At 40.8% G+C, this 19,862-nt stretch overlaps 1 long non-coding RNA gene across 1 annotated transcript; it reads left to right on the top strand.

Annotated features, from left to right (window-relative positions):
* Positions 1-1,583: 1,583 nt before the first annotated feature.
* On the top strand, positions 1,584-18,625 carry LOC143267101 (uncharacterized). Its single transcript, XR_013042023.1, has 4 exons — positions 1,584-1,720; positions 6,578-6,691; positions 8,452-8,533; positions 18,496-18,625. It is a non-coding gene; the product is annotated as an uncharacterized LOC143267101 (long non-coding RNA).
* The last annotated feature ends 1,237 nt before the right edge of the window (positions 18,626-19,862 follow it).

Below are 19,862 nucleotides of genomic sequence, written 5' to 3'. Positions count from 1 at the left end.
CTCTTGCTTTCTATAGAGTTTGCATTGAAAAATAAGCTGTTTTTTTTTCCTGGTGGGATTACCTTAATATATATCTTGATGTGTCTTTCTTGCCACTTTCAATACACTTTCTTTATTCTGTATATCTACTATTTTTACTATAATATATTTTCTTTTCTGTTACTATATATTTGATATTATATATACCTCTTGTACTTGGGTGGGCATCTTCTTCCCTTCATTTAAGAAAATTTTTCTGACTTTATTAAAAATATTTTCTATACCTTTGATGTGGAATTCTTCTATGTCCATCATTCATAGATCTGATATCCAAAATATTTTCTATGTCCTATTAATATTTCATATTTATCATTGATTATGATTGAATCATCTCATTTATATACCTTGTCTTCAAGCCGTGATATTTTGTCTACCACATAATATATTCTATTAGTGAAGATTTCAAATCATCTTTTCATTTGACCTACTGAAATTCTTACTTCTAGCATCAATCTTAATTTGGGTTTTCTTTAGTATTTCTATCTCTTTGTTGAATTCTATTTTCATATCTCAAATTGGCTTCTTATTTAATTCATTTTTGTCTGTGTTCTCTTCAAATTAATTCAGGAAATCATTTCTGTCTCAGGGTTAACATTGCTGTGATGAAACACCATGATCAAAGCAACTTGGGGATGAAAGGTTTTATTTTGCTTACACTTCCACATCACTGTTTATCAAAGGAGTCAGGGTGAGAGCTCAAACAGGACGGGAATCTGGCTAGAGGCAGGAGATAATGCAGAAACCTCAGAGGAATGCTGCTTGCTGGCTTGCTCATCCCACCCTAAGACAGAAATTGGTAACAGTGGGGTATTGCTGTGGCAGACCTACCTATGTGTTTTTGGGAGGACTGTGGAAGGACTTAGGAACTTTCAGCTAGAAAAGCCATTGAGTTTTCAAAGTTTTGTGAGCTGATCTGTGGGAGGTTGAAAGATTAGAGTGTTGAGTGAATTGCAGGCTATGGAGGCCTGGTGTGTGAGGTTCCAGAGAGAAGTTTGAGAGTTACTTAAAGACTCTGTCAGGGCCATTGCATATTTTGAGTTAAGAATCAGAATCCTGGTCAGCTGGGACTGAAGAATCAGCTGTGATTAACAAGAGATCAGAAACAGTAAACTGAAACCTTTGCTGGTCAGCTGGAGCTGAAAACTTATCGGTGATTAAAAAGAGACCAGCATCATTTGAGGTGAAGTCTTCTTGGGAGCATTTCCTTAGAATGAACACACTGAGGCAGTGTTCCAGAGGCAGCCAAGGTTGTACCTAATGCTGACAGCTGAATGTGGTCATGTGTAAGAGTCTCCTAGGTGGTACTGGCTTTGAAGTAATGAAGGAGTCATTGACAGCAGCTGAGGTTAAGCACTGTGAGAGGCCAGGAGAGGCCTTTGGTCAAGGTGCGGCCTCAGCAGCTGAAGGCCCAGGAGTCAAGAGATCATGTAGATAAATTAAGGCTTGGTGCCAGAAAGAGAGGCCAAAAGAGGCTATTGGTGAAAGTAAAACCTTGTTCTAAAAGACCTCAGCAGTTTGGAGATGCCAGGACCATGGGATGATCACTAAGAACAGCAGCAACTGTGGAGTAGAGCCAGGCAGTAAACAGCACTCCTCCATGGCTTCTGTTTAGCTCCTGCCATCAGCTTCCTACCCTCTTTGAGTTCCTGCCCTGACTTCTTTCAATGATGAGCTGTGATATGTAAGTGCAAGCCAAATAAACTCTTCCCTTAGAAGTTGCTCTTGGACGTGATGCTTTATCACAGCAATAGAAACCTTATCCAGGGTGGGGGCTCACAATCCTCTACTCTTATGAGCTGGGGTACACAAGCAGAAATACCAAGAGCAAGTCATCAAAACTGGTGTGCCCACAGGGTGCTAAGTATGTGCTTTGGGTGAAGGAAGTGTCTTGGAGCTGGAAGTTCAGTAGAAGTGCATGCCAAGACAGGGGTCATATGCCCTCTGGCTTCACCAAACAGGAATACATACTAAGATGTGAAAATTTCACTAGGGCCAGAGGTCCCACACCCTCTAGCTTCACTAGACAGGATATGAGCAGTGTGGCAGGAGTCTGTAGAATGTGGGCTTTTAACAAACATAATACAATAAAGATATTGTTAAATGTAAAAAACAACAACAACAAAAAAAACCTGGGCCAAAAGAAAGATAAACTTTGAAGCTGATTTTTTTTTTGGGGGGTGTCCTTAAAATTGGAAATGTCTGGTTATATGCATGTAGGGGATCCATAGAACTTGTGCTGTTTCTATGAGTTACATAAAAACTTGTGATTTTCTGTTCCCAATGTCCATCAAAGCTGTTTTCATTGTCCTTCTGTGTGTACTTGGAGGCCTCTATTGGCCACCTTAAACTTCCCTGTCTGTGGGGTAGACATGTTCTCCTATGTTCTTGAGACTCACATCCTGTGCCCTGTGTGTCTCGTGTTCTAGTTAGGAGATGTTGCCTACATCCACTGTTGAAGGGAGGAGAAACCACAACTCTAGAAACAGAATAGGCCAAGGACTTTTCTCTGTGCTTTCAAACCCAATTTAGTGTTAATCACCCAACTAGAGGAACATAGTTGTAGATGCTAAGTATTGTGAGGAGATTCGGAGTGTTGGGACTCTACAGCAGTGGGTGGCAGAGAGCTGGCAATGTGGGTTGATTTAGCCACTGACCTCAGATTCAAGCTATTAAATGCCAGAGTTATTTTCAGTGACTGAGGTTTTCTCTTGGCCACAGATGGTAGGACTGCCTTTCTGTATCTACTGCCTGTGCCAAGGTGTCTGGCACATGTAATTTTTGGTTTGTCAGAATCTGGCCTTCCCACTCTCCAGTGCTGCCCCCTGGAGCTCTTTCTCACCCTGGGATTATGGCAAGTTAAATTCAGGATTCTGGACTTGTAATTGTTTCCTGTTCTCAGGTCTGCAAGCAAACTAACTTTAAATATTTTTTGGCAACTTTTAAAAACATTTTAAAGTAAAATACAATTGCATCACTTCCCCCTTCCTTCCCTTCCCTCAGCTTCTCCCAGGCACTTTCCCTCCAACCACTTCCCATGTCCCCCCAAATTGATAGCTTCTTTCTTTTGGATTATTATTATCAGAATACACATATATAACTAATATAACCAACTTTAAAGCCACAAGCTCCCTCTTAAGATTACATCTTGCTACTGCCCTCTGACTCATAGAATAGCAAATAGGATTCTGCTCTCCTATTGACCTGTCAGAGGAATCACTGTCTCACCAAACTCACAGCTGATTATGAGGCTTGTGGGAGTAACTGAACCACAGATTTTTTTGGACAAGGCTGCCTAACTTACTGTCTGAATGATGCTTTGGCTTCCTATACCCACCTGGGAGTTATATGGCTGGAGGTGGTTTTGATTTGTCTTATTTCTTTTCTTAGATCCCTTCTCTTTTTCTCTGCACTTTCTTTTTTCTGTTCTGTCACTACCTTTATCAATTTACAAAGCACTTCCTCTCTTTTTCTCCTTGGGATAAAAATGATATGTTAAATCTGAATTCTTCTCTCTCACAACATCACACAGAGGTAACTTATAGTTTGACACTTTCTCAGAAGTCATTCTAGCTCTTCTTAGTGCAAGTAAGATCCCATTCTCTGTATCTCCTAAAGTATATGTACTCAGCTATTAATGGGCATCTATAATAACTTTAACTTTAATGATGACTAAAACTGCTACAAATGTTCATGTGTAGATTTTTTATGGACATGGGTTTTAGCACATTTGAATAAATACTAATGCTTAAAATTTCCAGGAAATATGATTAATGCATATTTTATTCTGTAAGAAATTGTCACACAGCTTCAAAATTTTTGTTTTATTTTGTATTTTCTTTTATTAACACCTTTCATATCTAAGGAATTCTCAACTATACAATTTAACCCGTTAGAAAACTAGAGCCAAGTTTTGTAGTTGAGTGGTGAAAGATTCATCCAGGACTGCAGGGAGAGGACAAAGCAGGGCCTCTGAGAATCCAGTACCAGCACTTACAGTAAGATGCATCTGAAAAGTTCTTTCAAATACAGAGAACCAGTGTCCTAACTAAATGAGAATCTACAGACACCACTGCAACAGAAAACAAAGTTCTGTTTCTAAGGACTAAAATGGAAGAGATTTGTGTTTTCACAAAAATATTGCCTCAAAGTTCTCCAAATGAATGTTCCTCCTTGGTGTATTTGCTTTGGCTAATTGAAAATATAATTTCCACATAGAAATTCCATATGTTGCTATACTGTCAGTTCTTACAACCAAAACAAAGGTTCCTGGTAGATTTTTACATCTTCAAATCACCTCTCACAAAAAAAAAAAAAATCCCTTTTCCTTTAGAGATGTCCACATTTCTTGGTTTTTGTTGTTGTTATTGTTTGTTTGTTGTTTTGTTTTGATAGAGAATTTTCCTATAAAGCTCAGGCTATCCTTGAACTTGCCCTTCTCTTATCTCAGCTTCTCAAATACTGGGATTACATGATGCCTCTGAGAGAATTAGCATCTTCAGGACAAAAAAAGGCAGTTCTCAATTAACTTGAGGATCTGCTTCTCAGTATCATTTTTAAGTTCTTTATATAGTAAGTGAATAAAAGGTCTCTGGTTTGAGGTTCAAGGGGGGACTAAAGCAAATTATCCCTTTGAGTAATATGCTGAGTAATTTTTTTGTAGTCTTGATATCAGCTAGGTTCATCTGAAAAGAAGGAAAGGCATCTATTCTATGGCCTGTAGGCAACTCTTTGAGGGCATTTTCTTGTTTGCTGATTGATGTGGGATCAATACTATAGGTGGTGTGCCCTTGGCTAGGTGGTCCTGAGTTGTACAAAAGAGCAAGCTGAGTGATCCACAAAAAGCAAGCCAGTAAACAATCCTCCATAATCGTTGATTCAGTTTCTGCCACAAGATTCCTGCTTGAGTTCTTGTCTTGTCTTTTTGTGATGATGGACTCTAACCTGTAAGTTGTAATGAACCCTTTCCTAACTATAGCTGGTTTTGGTCATGGTGTTTATAAAGGTAATGGGAAGCAAACTAGAACAGGTAAGATGTTTATTAGAAGAGTTATTAATGCCCTGGACCAACAGACAACAACATGACAAGGGCGCTGAGGAGCACACAGGCCTGTAGCAGAACATGAGTCTCTTAAAGGTTTCAGAAGAAGGCAGAAGTTTCATGGTACATGGTTGAGTAGTAAACAGAGCTCCTTTGTAGTCAGGCTGTCTCTGGCCTCAGAAGATGGAAAGAGGTGTCTTGTATTACCAGAAAGGGAGGAAGGATTTTTGATAACATGGGACTTAGAGAATGTGGTAGAAGTGATGGAGAGGCACATTTAGTTAAGATGTATCCATCATACAGCTAGAGGGTGTACCATCTTAGCTCTGATACCTTGGCATCTGGTAGCCTTAGTTTGTAAATATATTCAAGGAAATGAGAGTTAAGGAGTTAGTTATTCTGGAATTCAGTCAGCTGGGAAGTCTGTTAGGATACTTTTGATTCACAGACAAGCTGGCCATTATTTCACAGAAGCTATGAGAAAGAGACTGCTGCAGGTTGATGTGGACTTATTAGACCCTAGCCTAGACCCAAACCTTACAATGAGATGGTTAATTGTGACTATTTTGTTGGTTATTGTTGGTAACCTGCCAATTCAGACTACCACTACAGTGAAGTGAGAATATGTGTGTAGTGCAAGAGATGTTTTAGGGGGCCTCTTGCTGTTACTATACCCTATGATTGAGGACAATGGGAGATTTTAACATTCAGGCATATTGATAAATAACCTAGACCCTTCAGGAATGAAGGTATAGATCATACTTATCAGAGAAAAACCAAAAACTTATGAGGTGCTTGCTGAGGTGGAAGTAATACAAAATGGTTAGTAGGTTATACGTAGCTATAAAGACAAGTTCAGGCTATGTGACAGTTATAGAAACAAAGATTGTGATTGTCATGTTCCTGTCTTATTTTGTTAAGACTATGTTTGTGAAGATATACCATATATTAAGCAGCTATTTATATTTAATTTCATTTATTTATCATGTAATGTAACATCAATTGAGATAGTATTAGCAGTTAAGTGTTATGCATCTGTTATCATATTTAAACTATGAAATATTGAAAGACTAAACATTCCTCTATTTTTAGAGGATTGTGGATTTTTGCCTTCTATTATGGGAAAAGAATATTATTTATTTGGTCTCACATCAGATAATTATAGCATGTTAGGCAGAATTATGAGATTGTCTTCATATGGAAATTAAGCATGACATAGGGAAATGTGGCTGGACTTCGAGTTGGCAAGCGTTGGACCCATGATGGTTAATCCTGGTTGTCAACTTGAATAGATATGGAATCAACTAAAATACACATCTATGGGAGAGTTTGAGATGACATTTCCAGGAAAGATTACCTGAGGAAAATCCTCCCAGAGAGTTGATGGCCTAAATATGAAGAGGTCCAAGAAAAAGCAGTGTTGCTGGCCTGCTTGCCTTCAGCGCTTGCTGGTGAGTATATTTATCTTTTGTCATTATTAACACTGATGCTATTTTTCAGCCAGCTTCTGTCGTCTTGCAATGCAGACTAGAAACCAGTGGCTCTCCAGGAATCCTTTAGATCTTCATCACCAGATTGAGATGACTGAGACACCTAGCCTCATGGACTAAGCAGGTACTGTGTTCTCAGATTCTCTAGTGTGTAGATGACTATTGGATTATCCAACCTCTATTGTGCAAGCTAATCCAATAACATTTTATATTATGTAGTCATTCTGTCAATTCAGTTCCTCTAGGGAGTCCTGATTAATATAAAAGCTTCTAAATAAATGGGCTCTGACTTCTTTTTACCTCCCATGTATTTGAAAGGACTAGTCTCAGAAACACATAGCTGTGCATCTTTTATAATACCAAGAGCTTGAAGCCACTGCCTCCTCAGCTGTCATAGCAGATGACACTGCCCTCTTCCCACATGAAGCTTGGAAACTTGCTTTCTTTTGTAGTTTTGCTCCATGAGGGAGCCATCCTTGAGCACTGTGGGCCTCCTTTAGTAATTCCTGGTATGCAAGGCAATGGTTGGTAACCCCATTGTTCTGTTTGCTTTGTCGTCATACCTTGTAATTTCTTCTGTAATGCTCAGGGATTTCCTCTGGTAGCAAGATTAGACAGCTCCACTCTCCAGCCATCTCCTTCTCCCTGATCCTAGCGAGCATTGACTTTGAGAATAAAGCTGAGCCCATGGGTCCTAATCTGGGTTAGTAGGTGTCTATCTTTCTAGACACTTAGGATCTGCATAAATGTAGATGTGTATATTTTAAGGGAACTAGATAACAGATGTAGAAGAAAATTATATAGAGAGAAATGAAATAAGATGCTATTTTACCTTTAATATCACTACCAAAGAAATACAGTTTGATAAAGAAAAAGCTAGTGAGCCATATAGATGACTTTCTGTGAAAAGTTGCCTCTCCTTGCGGATTAAACATCATAAAATCTTCCTGCTTTCCATAAGTTTATAATTCAAAAGCCAAACATATAGCTCCAAGATGAACTTTGTCTATCTGGTTAGTGGTCCCTAGACTTTCAGAAAAAAAGGCAAATTAAAAAACTCAATTTTCAAACTACTATTTATAGTCACTATTATTTAATTAGGGGAAGAACTTGTTTTAACACTTCTGGGCATGTGGTTTAGTGGAAGAATACATTATTTGCTTTCATGGTTGCCTGGTTTCAGCATCAAGTACCCCCAAACAATAATAAATTACATAATCATTAAAAAGTATTACAATAGGGAAATAATCTCAGATTGATTATATTTTGTTCTCTGAAAATTCAGCACACTGAGGCACATACTTTATATATATTGACTGAGACTACCAAAACTTTAAGGCAGAGAGACTGGCACCTGGGGACCTTTTCTGAAAACTATAGCAATAAATGTTAAGAGCTATCCATGCCAGGTGATAATTGGCAGGTTTCTTTGCTTATGTCAAATTCTTTTGGAGGCTCTTGGATGTCAGCATGCTACCCACATATAACATTGTACTTTATACATACTACTTAGAATGTTACATTTCTGTTTGCATTTATTATTATACACACTTGGGTGGAATTGCCATAGACTTTTCTGTCCCTGTGTTGGAGAAGCACCTTCTGATTTTGACAGGGAAACTGCACTATGCAAAAGTTGAGCAGAGCCTTTTCTGCAGGCTGTGCACTCTCACAGTGCTTCAGTATCTCCTCCCGAGAATGTGGGATCATTGTGTTCCCACTGTCTTCCTTGTGGTACAAAGCAAATCTTTACTGACTTTGGCAGCACACACTTCCAGTGGGAAGTAAATCTAGAATGATCAAGAGAAAGGAGTGCCAAGGATGACTAAGTGGGAAGGCACTCTATTCTAAAATCCCTCTTCCTTTGCATTTTCTCCCAACCAGGGGATATTTCATCACACTTACCAGCCCACAGGGAGAGGATAGATGCATCAAACTGCTGAAATCACCAAGGAGATGAATTAAGGTAGGATAGAACGGTAGACAACCCATTGATATGGTCTGGATATATCCAAGGCAGTAGAGATATGGCCACCTTCTAGGTATGCGAGATGACAGACCATGGCTGACTTCCAATGTCTGTGCTTTACACAGTCCTTGGCTAGATCTCTAAGGCAACATATAAGACCTTGAAGAGAACCTTTGGAAAAACCCTTCCAGTCCAGAATTTTGGAGAGCCCTTTCATAGTATATCACAGATATATATCTTGCCCTTTCTGATAGATATTTTAGTTTCTTGGCCTTGGCACCTAAACCAGTGATTTTTAACACTTTTTCTGTTCTACTGCTTAAGAAACACAACACATTCCTAGTCAAACAGCAGAAAATCCCACATAGTGGGGAAGAGTGATTGAACACTCTTTTATATGATTTATAGGCTTATCTCATAACTCAAATGCTATTGAAAATTATTAATCTCAACTATAAGAGAACATATGTATTTGTCATAAATTAACTTGATACTAGAACACATATCTTTTCACTGTGTATGTGGTTTATGTTCATGTGTGTGTGCATGCAAGTATAGCTGCACATGTGTTTGCACTCTTGTGGAGGTAGAGGTCTATATCAAGAGTTTTCTTCAATCATTCCCTGACTTGATTTTTGAGACAAGGTCTCTTGCTGAACCTGAAGCTTACCAATGTGGCTAGGCTGGCCGGCCAGTGAGCTCTAAGTTCCTCCTTCCTACTTCTTCAGCACTAGGATTACAGACATGTACCACTAGACCCAGATTTTTTTCTGTGGGTGCTTGGAACCCAAACGTGGGTACTTATGCTTGCCTAGCAAGCACTTCATCAATGAAGCCATCTCTCTATCCCTTGAACATGTATCTTATTGCTATGTCCAGTATAGAGTACACAGTATTAGGTACATAATAGTAAATCTGAATAAATGTTGGCTGAATAAAATTGAATAATGGATAGACAAAATATTTGCAGAATAATGCAGTAGAATATTTTAAGATGTGTTACTTTTGTTCATGTTGCATTTGTTTAACTCTGTGAAGCTGTATTACTGTGCCTGTGTAAAACACCTGATGGTCTATTAAATAACGGGGGAATATCAAGGCAGGAGAAAGGGTAGATGGGGCTGGCAGGCATATAGAGAGGAAGAAATCTGAGAGGAAAGACCTAGCAGCCAGAGAAGGGGAAGGACATCAGAGGCCAGCCACCCAACTACACAAACACCAAGCCATGGAGAAAGAGTAAGATTTATAGAAGTAAGAGAAAAGGAAAAGCCCAGATGTAAAAGATAGATGGAATAATTTAAAGTTAAGGAAAGCTGGCAAGAAATTAAGCCAAGCTAAGTCTGGGCATTCATAATTAAGAATAAGCCTCCGTGTGCACTTTATTTGGGAGCTGGGTGGCAGGCACCCAAAAAGAGAACAAAAACCTCCAACAACAAAATGAATTGATTGATTAATAAACGTAAAAAATGTGGGTGTTATTTAAGAAGAAATTGCCCAGCTATGAAGCTGACTAGGCAATGCCTTTTCAGCCCACAGCCAAAGATTCAGGTATAGATGCCTAACAGAATCATGGTATTCACACCAGATATTCAATAAATGGATTCTGGGCCAACTCTGTTCATGCCATGTTTTTATATTTGTTGTTGTTGTTTGTTTTTTACTTTTTTACAGTCTAGATGACTACCTATAGTAATCAGAAGAGCTGAGTTAAGGTGGGAAGCATTGAGACTAATTCTAGGATGGCATTACCACACTTAAGCAGCCCTAAAACTATTGGCCGGAACTCAATGCAGTGTTTGAGGGGTTTCCTATAGGTCTGAGATGGTGAATGTCTACTTGTCCTCATTAACATTACTTTCATAAATCTCATCCAGACCCTAGGCTCTTCTTCCTCAGTGTCCCAAATCCCCTCCCTTATCTCCTTATCTGAAGCCCATTTCTGTATTTCCTAACCCCATTAATCCCTCCATGTGGGACATAACTCAAATATCAGAATCCTGCTTTGTATCAGAGGTCTGTAGAACAGAATCTAGCCTGGGAGAGGAAGGCCTTCTGTTCTGGGTTTCCTGAGATGCAGATTTCTCCTAACCATCCAGTCCATTTAGTATATTCATGTGTAATCACATCTAAGTGAAAGATGTTGGGATTTGTTGTTGTGTTTTTATGAATGACAAATTTCATTCCTTACATTTCTCTCCCTTTATCATTCCCTACTTCCCATGCATCCTCTAATTCTGGGACATCTGGATACTGAGGTGTGTACCTTGACACTGTGACTGTTCTCACTGTGAGAAGAGGAAGAATTGTGGAAGTATTATTTATCTTTGCATCCCCAAATAAGTAGTGGTAGAAAAGTACTTTTTGTGTTGTTTGTGTAAAAAAAATGTAATGTTTGTGTAAATCTCTGTCAGCGTTATGACCTCGTGACTAATCAGTCACTAATATAGAAAATACATAATTTCATCTCATACATACCTATAGATCATGCAGGTAAAACCATGATATAAACTTTTTCAGTAACTAAATGGGAAAATATTTTTCCTTGATGCACAGTAGGAGTGGAGGATGGAGTTAAGCTATTGATAATCAGGATGATGATATATCAGCTTGATCTCATGAGGATAAATGACAGCAATGGCTACATCACAGCCTTCAGATGTGGGGTTTGAGGAAATAAATGAAGGCTAGACAGAGGGTAGGGCTCATGAGTCCCCACCCCTAACAGAGAAGCTGTTTGCACTTGATGGCTACTAGGGAGTAGAGAATCACCTTTCTTTGGTGGGTGGCTGATGATAGTTTGCCCGAGTAGATGATTTCCACACCCATACGCATATGGGCAGCACTAACTGGACTCAGGGGTTTATAAAAATATGAATATATAGGACATGAAGTGAGGAGAGGGGGAAGTAGGAGAGAGGAAGTAAATATATGTGTATGATTAAGATATATTGCATTAATGAATGGAAACACATGAACTATGAACCAAAGGCTGAGGGGCTCCCAGCTGGATCAGGCCCTCTGAATAGGTGAGACAGTTGATTGGCTTGATCAGTTTGGGAGGCATCTAGGCAGTGGGACCAAGTCCTGTGCTCATTCCATGAGTTGGCTGTTTGAAACCAGGAACTTATGCAGGGACACATGGCTTAGTCTGGGAGGAAGGGACTGGACCTCCCTGGACTGAGTTTACCAAGTTGATCACAGTCCTCGGGGGAGGACTTGTCCTGGAGGAGGTGGGAATGGAGGGTGGGCTGGGGGTAAGGGGAGGGCGTGGGAGGGGGGAGAATAGGGGAACCCATGGCTGATATGTAGAACTGAATGGTATTGTAAAATAAAAAATATATATCACAAAAAAAGATACATTGCATTGTATATAGATATGAAAATTACAAAGCATAAAAATATTTTAATTAAATTTCTTTATTAGCTGATAACCTAAAAATGTAAAATAGTATATATACTAATGGGGCACCAGGGATATTTTGCATACAGCTAAATCAGGTTAATATATCTATGACTGACCTCAAATGTTGATCTTCGAGATGAGAAGCATATTGGATTATATTAAATTTCTTCTTGAAGTTTATTGCTAGAGTGTTGTAGAAAAGATTCACCTAAAACTGAATTTTTACTTTATTGTATTAACAAAAGCTTTGGTTTTCAATTTTGTATTCCTTTTCTTACATTTGTATATTGGATAATCCTTATTTTGGAAGACACTGCATTTTTCCTTTTTTTCTTATATACTTTTGCTCATATTTTGATTTTATCTTAGTATTTTTATTATGTTTTGTATTTATTCACATTCTTACATTAATCTAATTTTGATTACAAGCTTTCTCATTGTTATAAAATACCTTTTGGAGTTTCCTGTTTTTGTGTTTTGCAAGTCTCTTGATCTTTTCTCTTCATCATGGCCTTCTTCTATAATCCTCATCTTTGTCTTTTCATTGATTTAACTTTGCTTCTGCTCTCACCCTCTCTGCTTGACCTGGTCCTCTCTACCTCATCAATTTCCTATTTCCACGTTTACTCTAAATAATGAACGTCATAGCACACTACATTAGTTTTGCCATCTTCTATTTTAAGGTAATTAGCTATATGTTAGTGGGCTTTAATTGTTTTTAAGTGTACATATCTGTCTTGCACAGTCTTGGTAATATTGCTGCTACTGCAGTGTGTTTCTTCTCTTTGAGTTGTGTTTCTCCTCTCTGAGTGCTCCTGGGGATTGAGCCCTCAAGAGCAGGCTGCTCACTAACAAGATCCAAAACTAAGCCTGGAAGATATATCCAAACCAATAGATGCACAGACTGCAATACAGACACTCCAGAAGCATTGAGAAGCAAAGTGGCATGACTTCTCTAGAGACTGTGACTTCTCTGCTACTTTGTTCAAGACACTGAATGGATAAAAAGTTGGATGAATGTTCCAGTAACATCAAAACTGACAAATACAAACAATATGATGAGTAATAGAAGGAGATTATTTCAGGACCTGGAGAGAGTGCCAACAGCATAGAGAAGAAAGTCAGTAAAATAGATGAGAAAAATCAGCAATAGAGATGAAATAATCAGCAAAAGAGATGAAATAATCAGCAAAGTAAATGAGAAATACCACAACGTGTACTTCCACTGGCTTCTAACAACCTAACCCTGCTGTCTCTATATCTGTGTGGAGAGCCTACCTGCTGCACAGATCAAGGACCCTACACTGTCTCCCTCTAACACCTAACCCCCATTATCTCAGGACCCACATGGAATTCCTGTCTATTCTTCAGGCCAGCAGCTACACCTCTGCCAACCCTGGCACCCCATCTCCTTTCTGCCAACTCACACAGAAGGCTTCTGGTGAGGTCAGAAGCCAGGCTTTCCCTAGATAAACTGGAATTCCCTCAGAAACTCTATCTACAAATCAGTATCAACTGGCTCTTCAAGCATCACATAGCTGATCCTGATCCAGCCAAACTGATATAAAAGCAAGCAGAGATCCAAATACCTATTCAATATAGAAACTCACATCAAAAGACACAACAAAATGGACAAGTCCCAAAATGAAATGACAAGATAATACATCTCTTCCAAAAATTAGCAGTCCATTAGTAACAGTCCAAAATGAGAGCAACTACAATGAAACTCCAGACAAATATTTCAAAATAATGACTGTAAATATGTTCCACCAAATCAAGAACACATAAAAAAAAAAAAACTCTTGTACGAATTTCAAGGGAATAGAAACAAACTCCTGAATGAAGAACAAAAGGATCCAAACAAATAGCTGAATGAAATAAGAAAGACAATTCATAATACGAAAATAGAACTCAACAAAAAGGTGAAAATACTAGAAAAAAAATGAAGCTGGGAAGAAAGCTTCAATGAGTCAAAACAAAAAGTTCAGTGGAAAGTCTCACCAGTAAAGGGCTCACATGGAGAAAAGAATACCAGGGCTTGAGGACTGATGGGTGATGGTGCTTTGTACACTGTGAATGTGTTGCTCTGATTGGTTGATAAATAAAATGCTGATTGGCCAGTAGCCAGGCAGGAAGTAAAGGCAGGATAAGCAGACAAGGAGAATTCTGGGAAGAGGAAGGCTGAGTCAGAAGACGCCAGCCTGGTGTCAAGGGAGCAGCATGTAATGGCACACAGGTAAAGCCACAGAAAACGTGGCAATGTACAGATTAACAGAAATGAGCTGAGTGTAAGAGGTAGTCAGTAGGAAGTCTGAGCTAATAGCTGAGCAATTTTAATTAATATAAGCTCCCGAGTGATTATTTTATAAGCAGCTGTGGGGTCTGTGGGGCTGGGCAGGACCTGAGAAAACTTCAGCTACATGGGACAATGTAGAGGGATTGGAACATTCAGGACAAATTGATAACTATAAAGAAACCCAGTAAATGAGGTATATGAAATCTTTGGGAAAAAATGAAAATACAAAATCTGAAAATGATTGGTATAGGAGAGGACTTCTATGGCAAATACATAGAAAGTATTTACTGTAAAAAATCATAAAATAAAGACAGGACTTCCTGAGGAGAACTCCATCTGCCCAAGAATTAAGGCAAACAATTGCCAAGTGGGGCTGCATTAACTACAAGCTTCTGCACAGTTAAAGAAATAATCAACAAGATAAAGAGGAAGTGTAGTCTATTTCTGGGGGTTTTTGTTACCCCTTTCTGTTTATTTAGCATATCCTTTAGAGTTCTGTTTGATCTTTTTATAACTGCTTGACCTGTAGGATTGTGTGGTATGCCTGTAATATGGTTTATATTATAATAAGCAAAAAACTGTTTCATTTTAACAGAGACATATGATGGAGCATTGTCAGTTTTAATTTGTGCATGGTAGAGCATGAGACTCTTGATCTCAGGGTCGTGGGTTCAAGCCCCATGTTGGGCGCCAAATATACATGTAACCAACCATCTTATTAAATAAGAAACACAGAACCAATGCAAAGAAGAAAGCCAAGAGGTCAGAGCTAAGAGGTAAAACCTTACCCTTCCTCCTGCGGTGGTCCTACCTCTCCAAACCAGAGATAATTCCTGTGTTAAAGTCTTTATATAGAGTTTCTGTTCTGCCTTCTCATTGGTTGTAAACCCAACCACATGACTGCCTTGTCACAGCCTGTCTGTATAGACCTCCAGGTTTTCTATGGTTGGTATTGAAATTAAAGGCATGTGTATCCAAAACTGGCTGTATCCCTGAACACACAGAGACTTACCTAGCTATGCCTACCAAGTGCTGGGATTACAAGCGTACGCCACCACTGCCCTGCTTTCCTATGGCTTGCTAATAGCTCTGACCCCCAGGCAACTTTATTTATTAACATACAAATAACATTTTAATACAAATAAAATATCACCATATGGAAGCCTACAAGTGGGAAAGAATCTTTGCCAGCTATACATCTGACAGAAAATTAATATCCAGAATATGCAAAAAACAAACAAAATAGCATTAGTAATAATAAAACCAAATGGCCCATTCAAAAAATGGGCCTAGACCTTCACAGAGAATTCTCAATAGAAGAAATATCTAATAAATATATTTCAAATGTTCATCATCCCTAGAAGTTAGAGAAATGCAAAACAAAAACAAAAATCAAACTTTAAACTCTCCTCTTACCTTAGTCAGGAAAGATCAATAGAACAACTGATAACAAATGTTGGCAATAGTGTAGGGAATGAGAACCCTTAGTCACTGTTGGTAGGATAGCCCTGGTACAACCACTGTGGAAATCAGGGCAAAGAATTCTCAAAAAGCTAAAACCAAATCTACCATCCGACCCAGCTATGCCACTCTTTGGCAAATGCTCAAATGACTTGATTTCCTGCTCCACAGATGCTTGCTCAGTCATGCTCATAGCTGCTCTGTTCACCATAACTAGGAAATGGAAGCAGCCTAAATGCTCTACAGTGGATGAATGGATAATTAAAATATGGTACAGACATACTCTGGAATGCTATTTGGCTGTAAAGAAAAATAAAATCATGAAGTTTGTAGGGAAATGGTTGGAACTAGAAAAGATCACATTAAGTGAGGTAAACCAGAACCAGAAAGACAAACATCATATGCCTTCCTAAAGCAGCCTGGGGCAAGAGAAAGACATACACAGGACAGCCCAGGTCCTCACAGTTCAGCCTGCCTGAAGCACCCACATGCCCACCCAGTGCTACAAGGTGCCATTATGATGAGCAAGAATTTGGTGGTGAAATGGGAGAGAGAAGCAGATAGTTCATGTGTTGTGGTAAGAGGCAGTTCTGAAGAACTGTGAGGAATGGGCTGATATTGGCAGCCTGTATCCCCCCCCCAGGTGACATCATGGCCATATCAGGGTTTGGGACAGCTGGTGTCTGTGTTGACATCCATGACCTATATTGCTACCAATGCCACCGGGATGCCTACCCAGGGTGTGGGCTGCCACCTGTGGCCATTTTTGTGTCCAAGGGCCATGCAGCTACCTGAGCCATGCTGATCTGAATGACCTATACTACTGGGGAACATAATGACATCCAGACCTAGGCTACAGGGAAGGGGGCATGTCTGGGTCCATGGCCCTGCAGCAGCCAGGGTCAGTATTGATGTCCAAGTCTTCAGTGTAGATGACCAGAGTCTGGTAAAACACCTGAGTCCATGTTGGTCTCCAAGAACCATGCTTCTACCAGGGCCATGCTAATCTGGATAGCCTGTGCTGCCACCCCGGGCCATGGTGACATCCAAGCCTGGGCTACAGCATGGGGCCATGTCTGGATCTGTGGCCCTACCTCAGGCAGGGTCTGGGTTGGTATCCCTGGATCCTGCTATTAAAAAGGCCATGCCAATGCCAGGGGTCTGGGCCGACACCTGGGACCATGTTGATGTCCGAGGGCTACACTGCGGCTAGAGCCCTACCAATCAGAGAGACCTGCACTTCCACCTGGGGCCAAGGTAATATCTAAACCCCACCCACGTTAACACCTGAGGGTCATACTGCCACCAGGGCCATGCCAATCTGAGTGGTCTGTGCTGCCATGTGGAACCATGGTGTCATTGAGGCCAGGGCTGCTGCCAAGGGCCATGTCTGGGTCTGAGTTGATGTCTGTGACTCTTGATATTACCTAAGGCAATGCCGATGGCAGGGGTCTGGGCGGCAACCTGGGGCAATGTTGATGTGCAAGGGCCACACTGCCACAGAGACCACGTTGATCTGAGTGGCCTGCTCTGCCACCTAGGTCCATGATAACATCCAAGTCTAGGCTGCTGCCAGGGACTATGTCTGGATCCATGGTCCTATCACACTCAGGGTCTGTGATGTCTGTGGCCTGTTGTGCCACCAAAAGGCACATGGATGCCCGGGGTCTAGGCAATATCCTGTGGTCATATTGATGTCCAAGGGCCATGCTGCTACTGGGGCCATGGTGTCATCTGGGCCAGGGCTGTTGCCAAGGGCCATGACTGGGTCCATAGCCCTACTACAGCCAGGGTCTGTGTTGTTGTCTATGGCTCCTGATACCATCAAAGGCAATGCCAATGCCAGAGGTCTGGGCCACCACCTAGGGCTATGTTGGTGTCTGGGGGCCTTGCTGACATGGAGGCTATGTCAATTCCTGCGCAGCCACATGGGGCTGGGTCTGGGCTGCTGCCATGGGCCATGACTGGATCCATGGCCCAAAAGCAACAAGGACCTGGCCTGATGTCAATGGCTCGTATTACCACAGGGAGTCATCGGAACCATACATATTGAAATCCTAGGGCCCTGCTGAGTCAACCTTGCCCCTCACTGGCCCCAGTATAACTGGCATTGCCTCTTTGCAGTAGGAGAGCTGTAGCCAATACCCATGGGAGCTAACCCCTGCATTCAGGAGAGATGGCCCCACCCCTTACCACAGGTGTGAGAGGGCTAGCCCTCATGGGATGGGCCTAGAAGAGCTTGCTCTGCCCCTTGCCTGAGGGGGTAGTCCTAGTGGCCCAAACTGACCAACTCAGCTACCACCCAGATCTACATCCTAGGCCTTGGATTGGCCCACCCTAACATCTGCCCCATCTATGACCCGCTTTAGTGCCTGAAGGGGCTTATTCTGCAGAATCTCCATGACTGGGGCAACAACAGGATATCTAAGAGGAGTTTTGATGAGGGCTCAGTGGTGATGGTGTGCCAAAGGCCTTGAACCAGACCAATGACCCACGCAGTGAACATTTTGCTGATGGGACTGATTGGACAAAAGGGGTACACTGTGTGACACACTACAACTTTCGATTCTACTAAGATGAATGAAGAGGTATTGGAAAGGTGGAGAAGTGGAGTGGGTTTGTTGTTGTTGTACTTTTTTACTTTGTTTTTAATTAATCTTGGGGAGGCATATTCAGGGTTAAGGGGCAGATATGGAGCAACTAGGAAGTGAGCAGGATCGGGTTGCATGATGTGAAATTTCCAGAGACTCAATAGAGAATTACATTAAAAAAAATATCACATGTTCTCTTTCATCACAGGCTCCCAGCTCCAACTTTTCAGATGCATTTTTCTTAAATTCATTGAGGTGGGAAGAGCTACCCAAAAAGTTCCACCATGCCATGAACTGCAATCCCGGATAGAACACAATGGGGAAAGTGTGCGAAGCACAAGCAGTCGGCACCACCTGCTCCAAGCTCCTGACATGAGGTACTTTTGGACGAAATGTATTTGCACTATGAACCTGACTAAGTTTAGGATAGAAACACATCTTCAGGTGTATTTGCCAGAAGAGTTACAGAAACTTGACATCCTAGGGACCCACCTTAAATGTGAGCAGTTCCGCTCCATAGCCCCAGCTTCCTGAGACCAAACAAAAAGAAGAAATCAAGCAGAGCACCAGCATTCAGTCTGCTCAGCTTTCTAACTCCAGACACCATGTGATAAGCTGCTCCAGACTCCTGGAGCTTTGCCTTCATGGTCATGACGCCCCTTCAAACTGCAAGCAAAAATAAACTCTTCCTCAAACTGCTTCTGCTGGGTATTTTGACACAGCGATGAGAAAAGGAACCAATGTGCCAGCTCAAGGACTTTGGTGCACAGGAACTTTGGGGGAGAAGGCAGAGAGTATTTGGTGCGATAATCTCTGCTCCTTCTGCTTTTGCTGTGAACCTGAAGCTGCTTTAAAACTAACATCTACAGATCGAGTCACCTGTATAAAGTTTATATCAATTATCTGTCTCATCTCTGAGTCGAGGACATGAATTCAGGGAGTCAAAGTGACTACAGATAATGGGTGTAGAAGTTTCCAGAAGAGCATGAACCACTGGGGTTGTACTCAGTCTTCACATGGCATTATATGATTCCAGCCAGTCCTCAGGGAGGAATTAACAGTAGAGATGTTTAAATGAGTTCAGCCTCAAATACAATAATCTGGAATCCTGAATCCATTATGCACAGCACTGTGCTCCTCAATGGGCCATTCATATTTCTGGGTGTGTGACTGCTCATAGTAGGGCCACTAGGGTTCCTGAGTCTGCCTCTTGAGCTGGAAGCTGCTGGCTGGATTTCACAAGCTACTTCTAGGCTAGCGCTTATGCTTCCTGCTGTCCCTTAACTCAGCAGGGTCACAAGTGCAGCCCAGGTAGAGCAATGCAACTCATAGAAGATCCGCAGGAAGAGAAGCCCAAAAAACATCACGTATTCTGAGGAATCTCGCTCAGTTTTATTCCTGTTGTGTTTGGTTTATCCGTAATAATTGATGTATTAATCACAGAACTAATTCAGTGTGCAGAATTGTAATTTTAATAAGGCCTTCATTTAATCTCTTTAAAAAAGATTAATGTAGTAGCAGATATGAAGAAGCAGATATCAAAAACCTCATGACTGTAATACTAAAATATCATGA

This window comes from Peromyscus maniculatus, chromosome 1 (genome assembly GCF_049852395.1).
Source record: "Peromyscus maniculatus bairdii isolate BWxNUB_F1_BW_parent chromosome 1, HU_Pman_BW_mat_3.1, whole genome shotgun sequence".
In the NCBI taxonomy this organism is placed as follows: Eukaryota; Metazoa; Chordata; class Mammalia; order Rodentia; family Cricetidae; genus Peromyscus; species Peromyscus maniculatus.
This window is presented reverse-complemented; position numbering and strand designations above follow the sequence as displayed.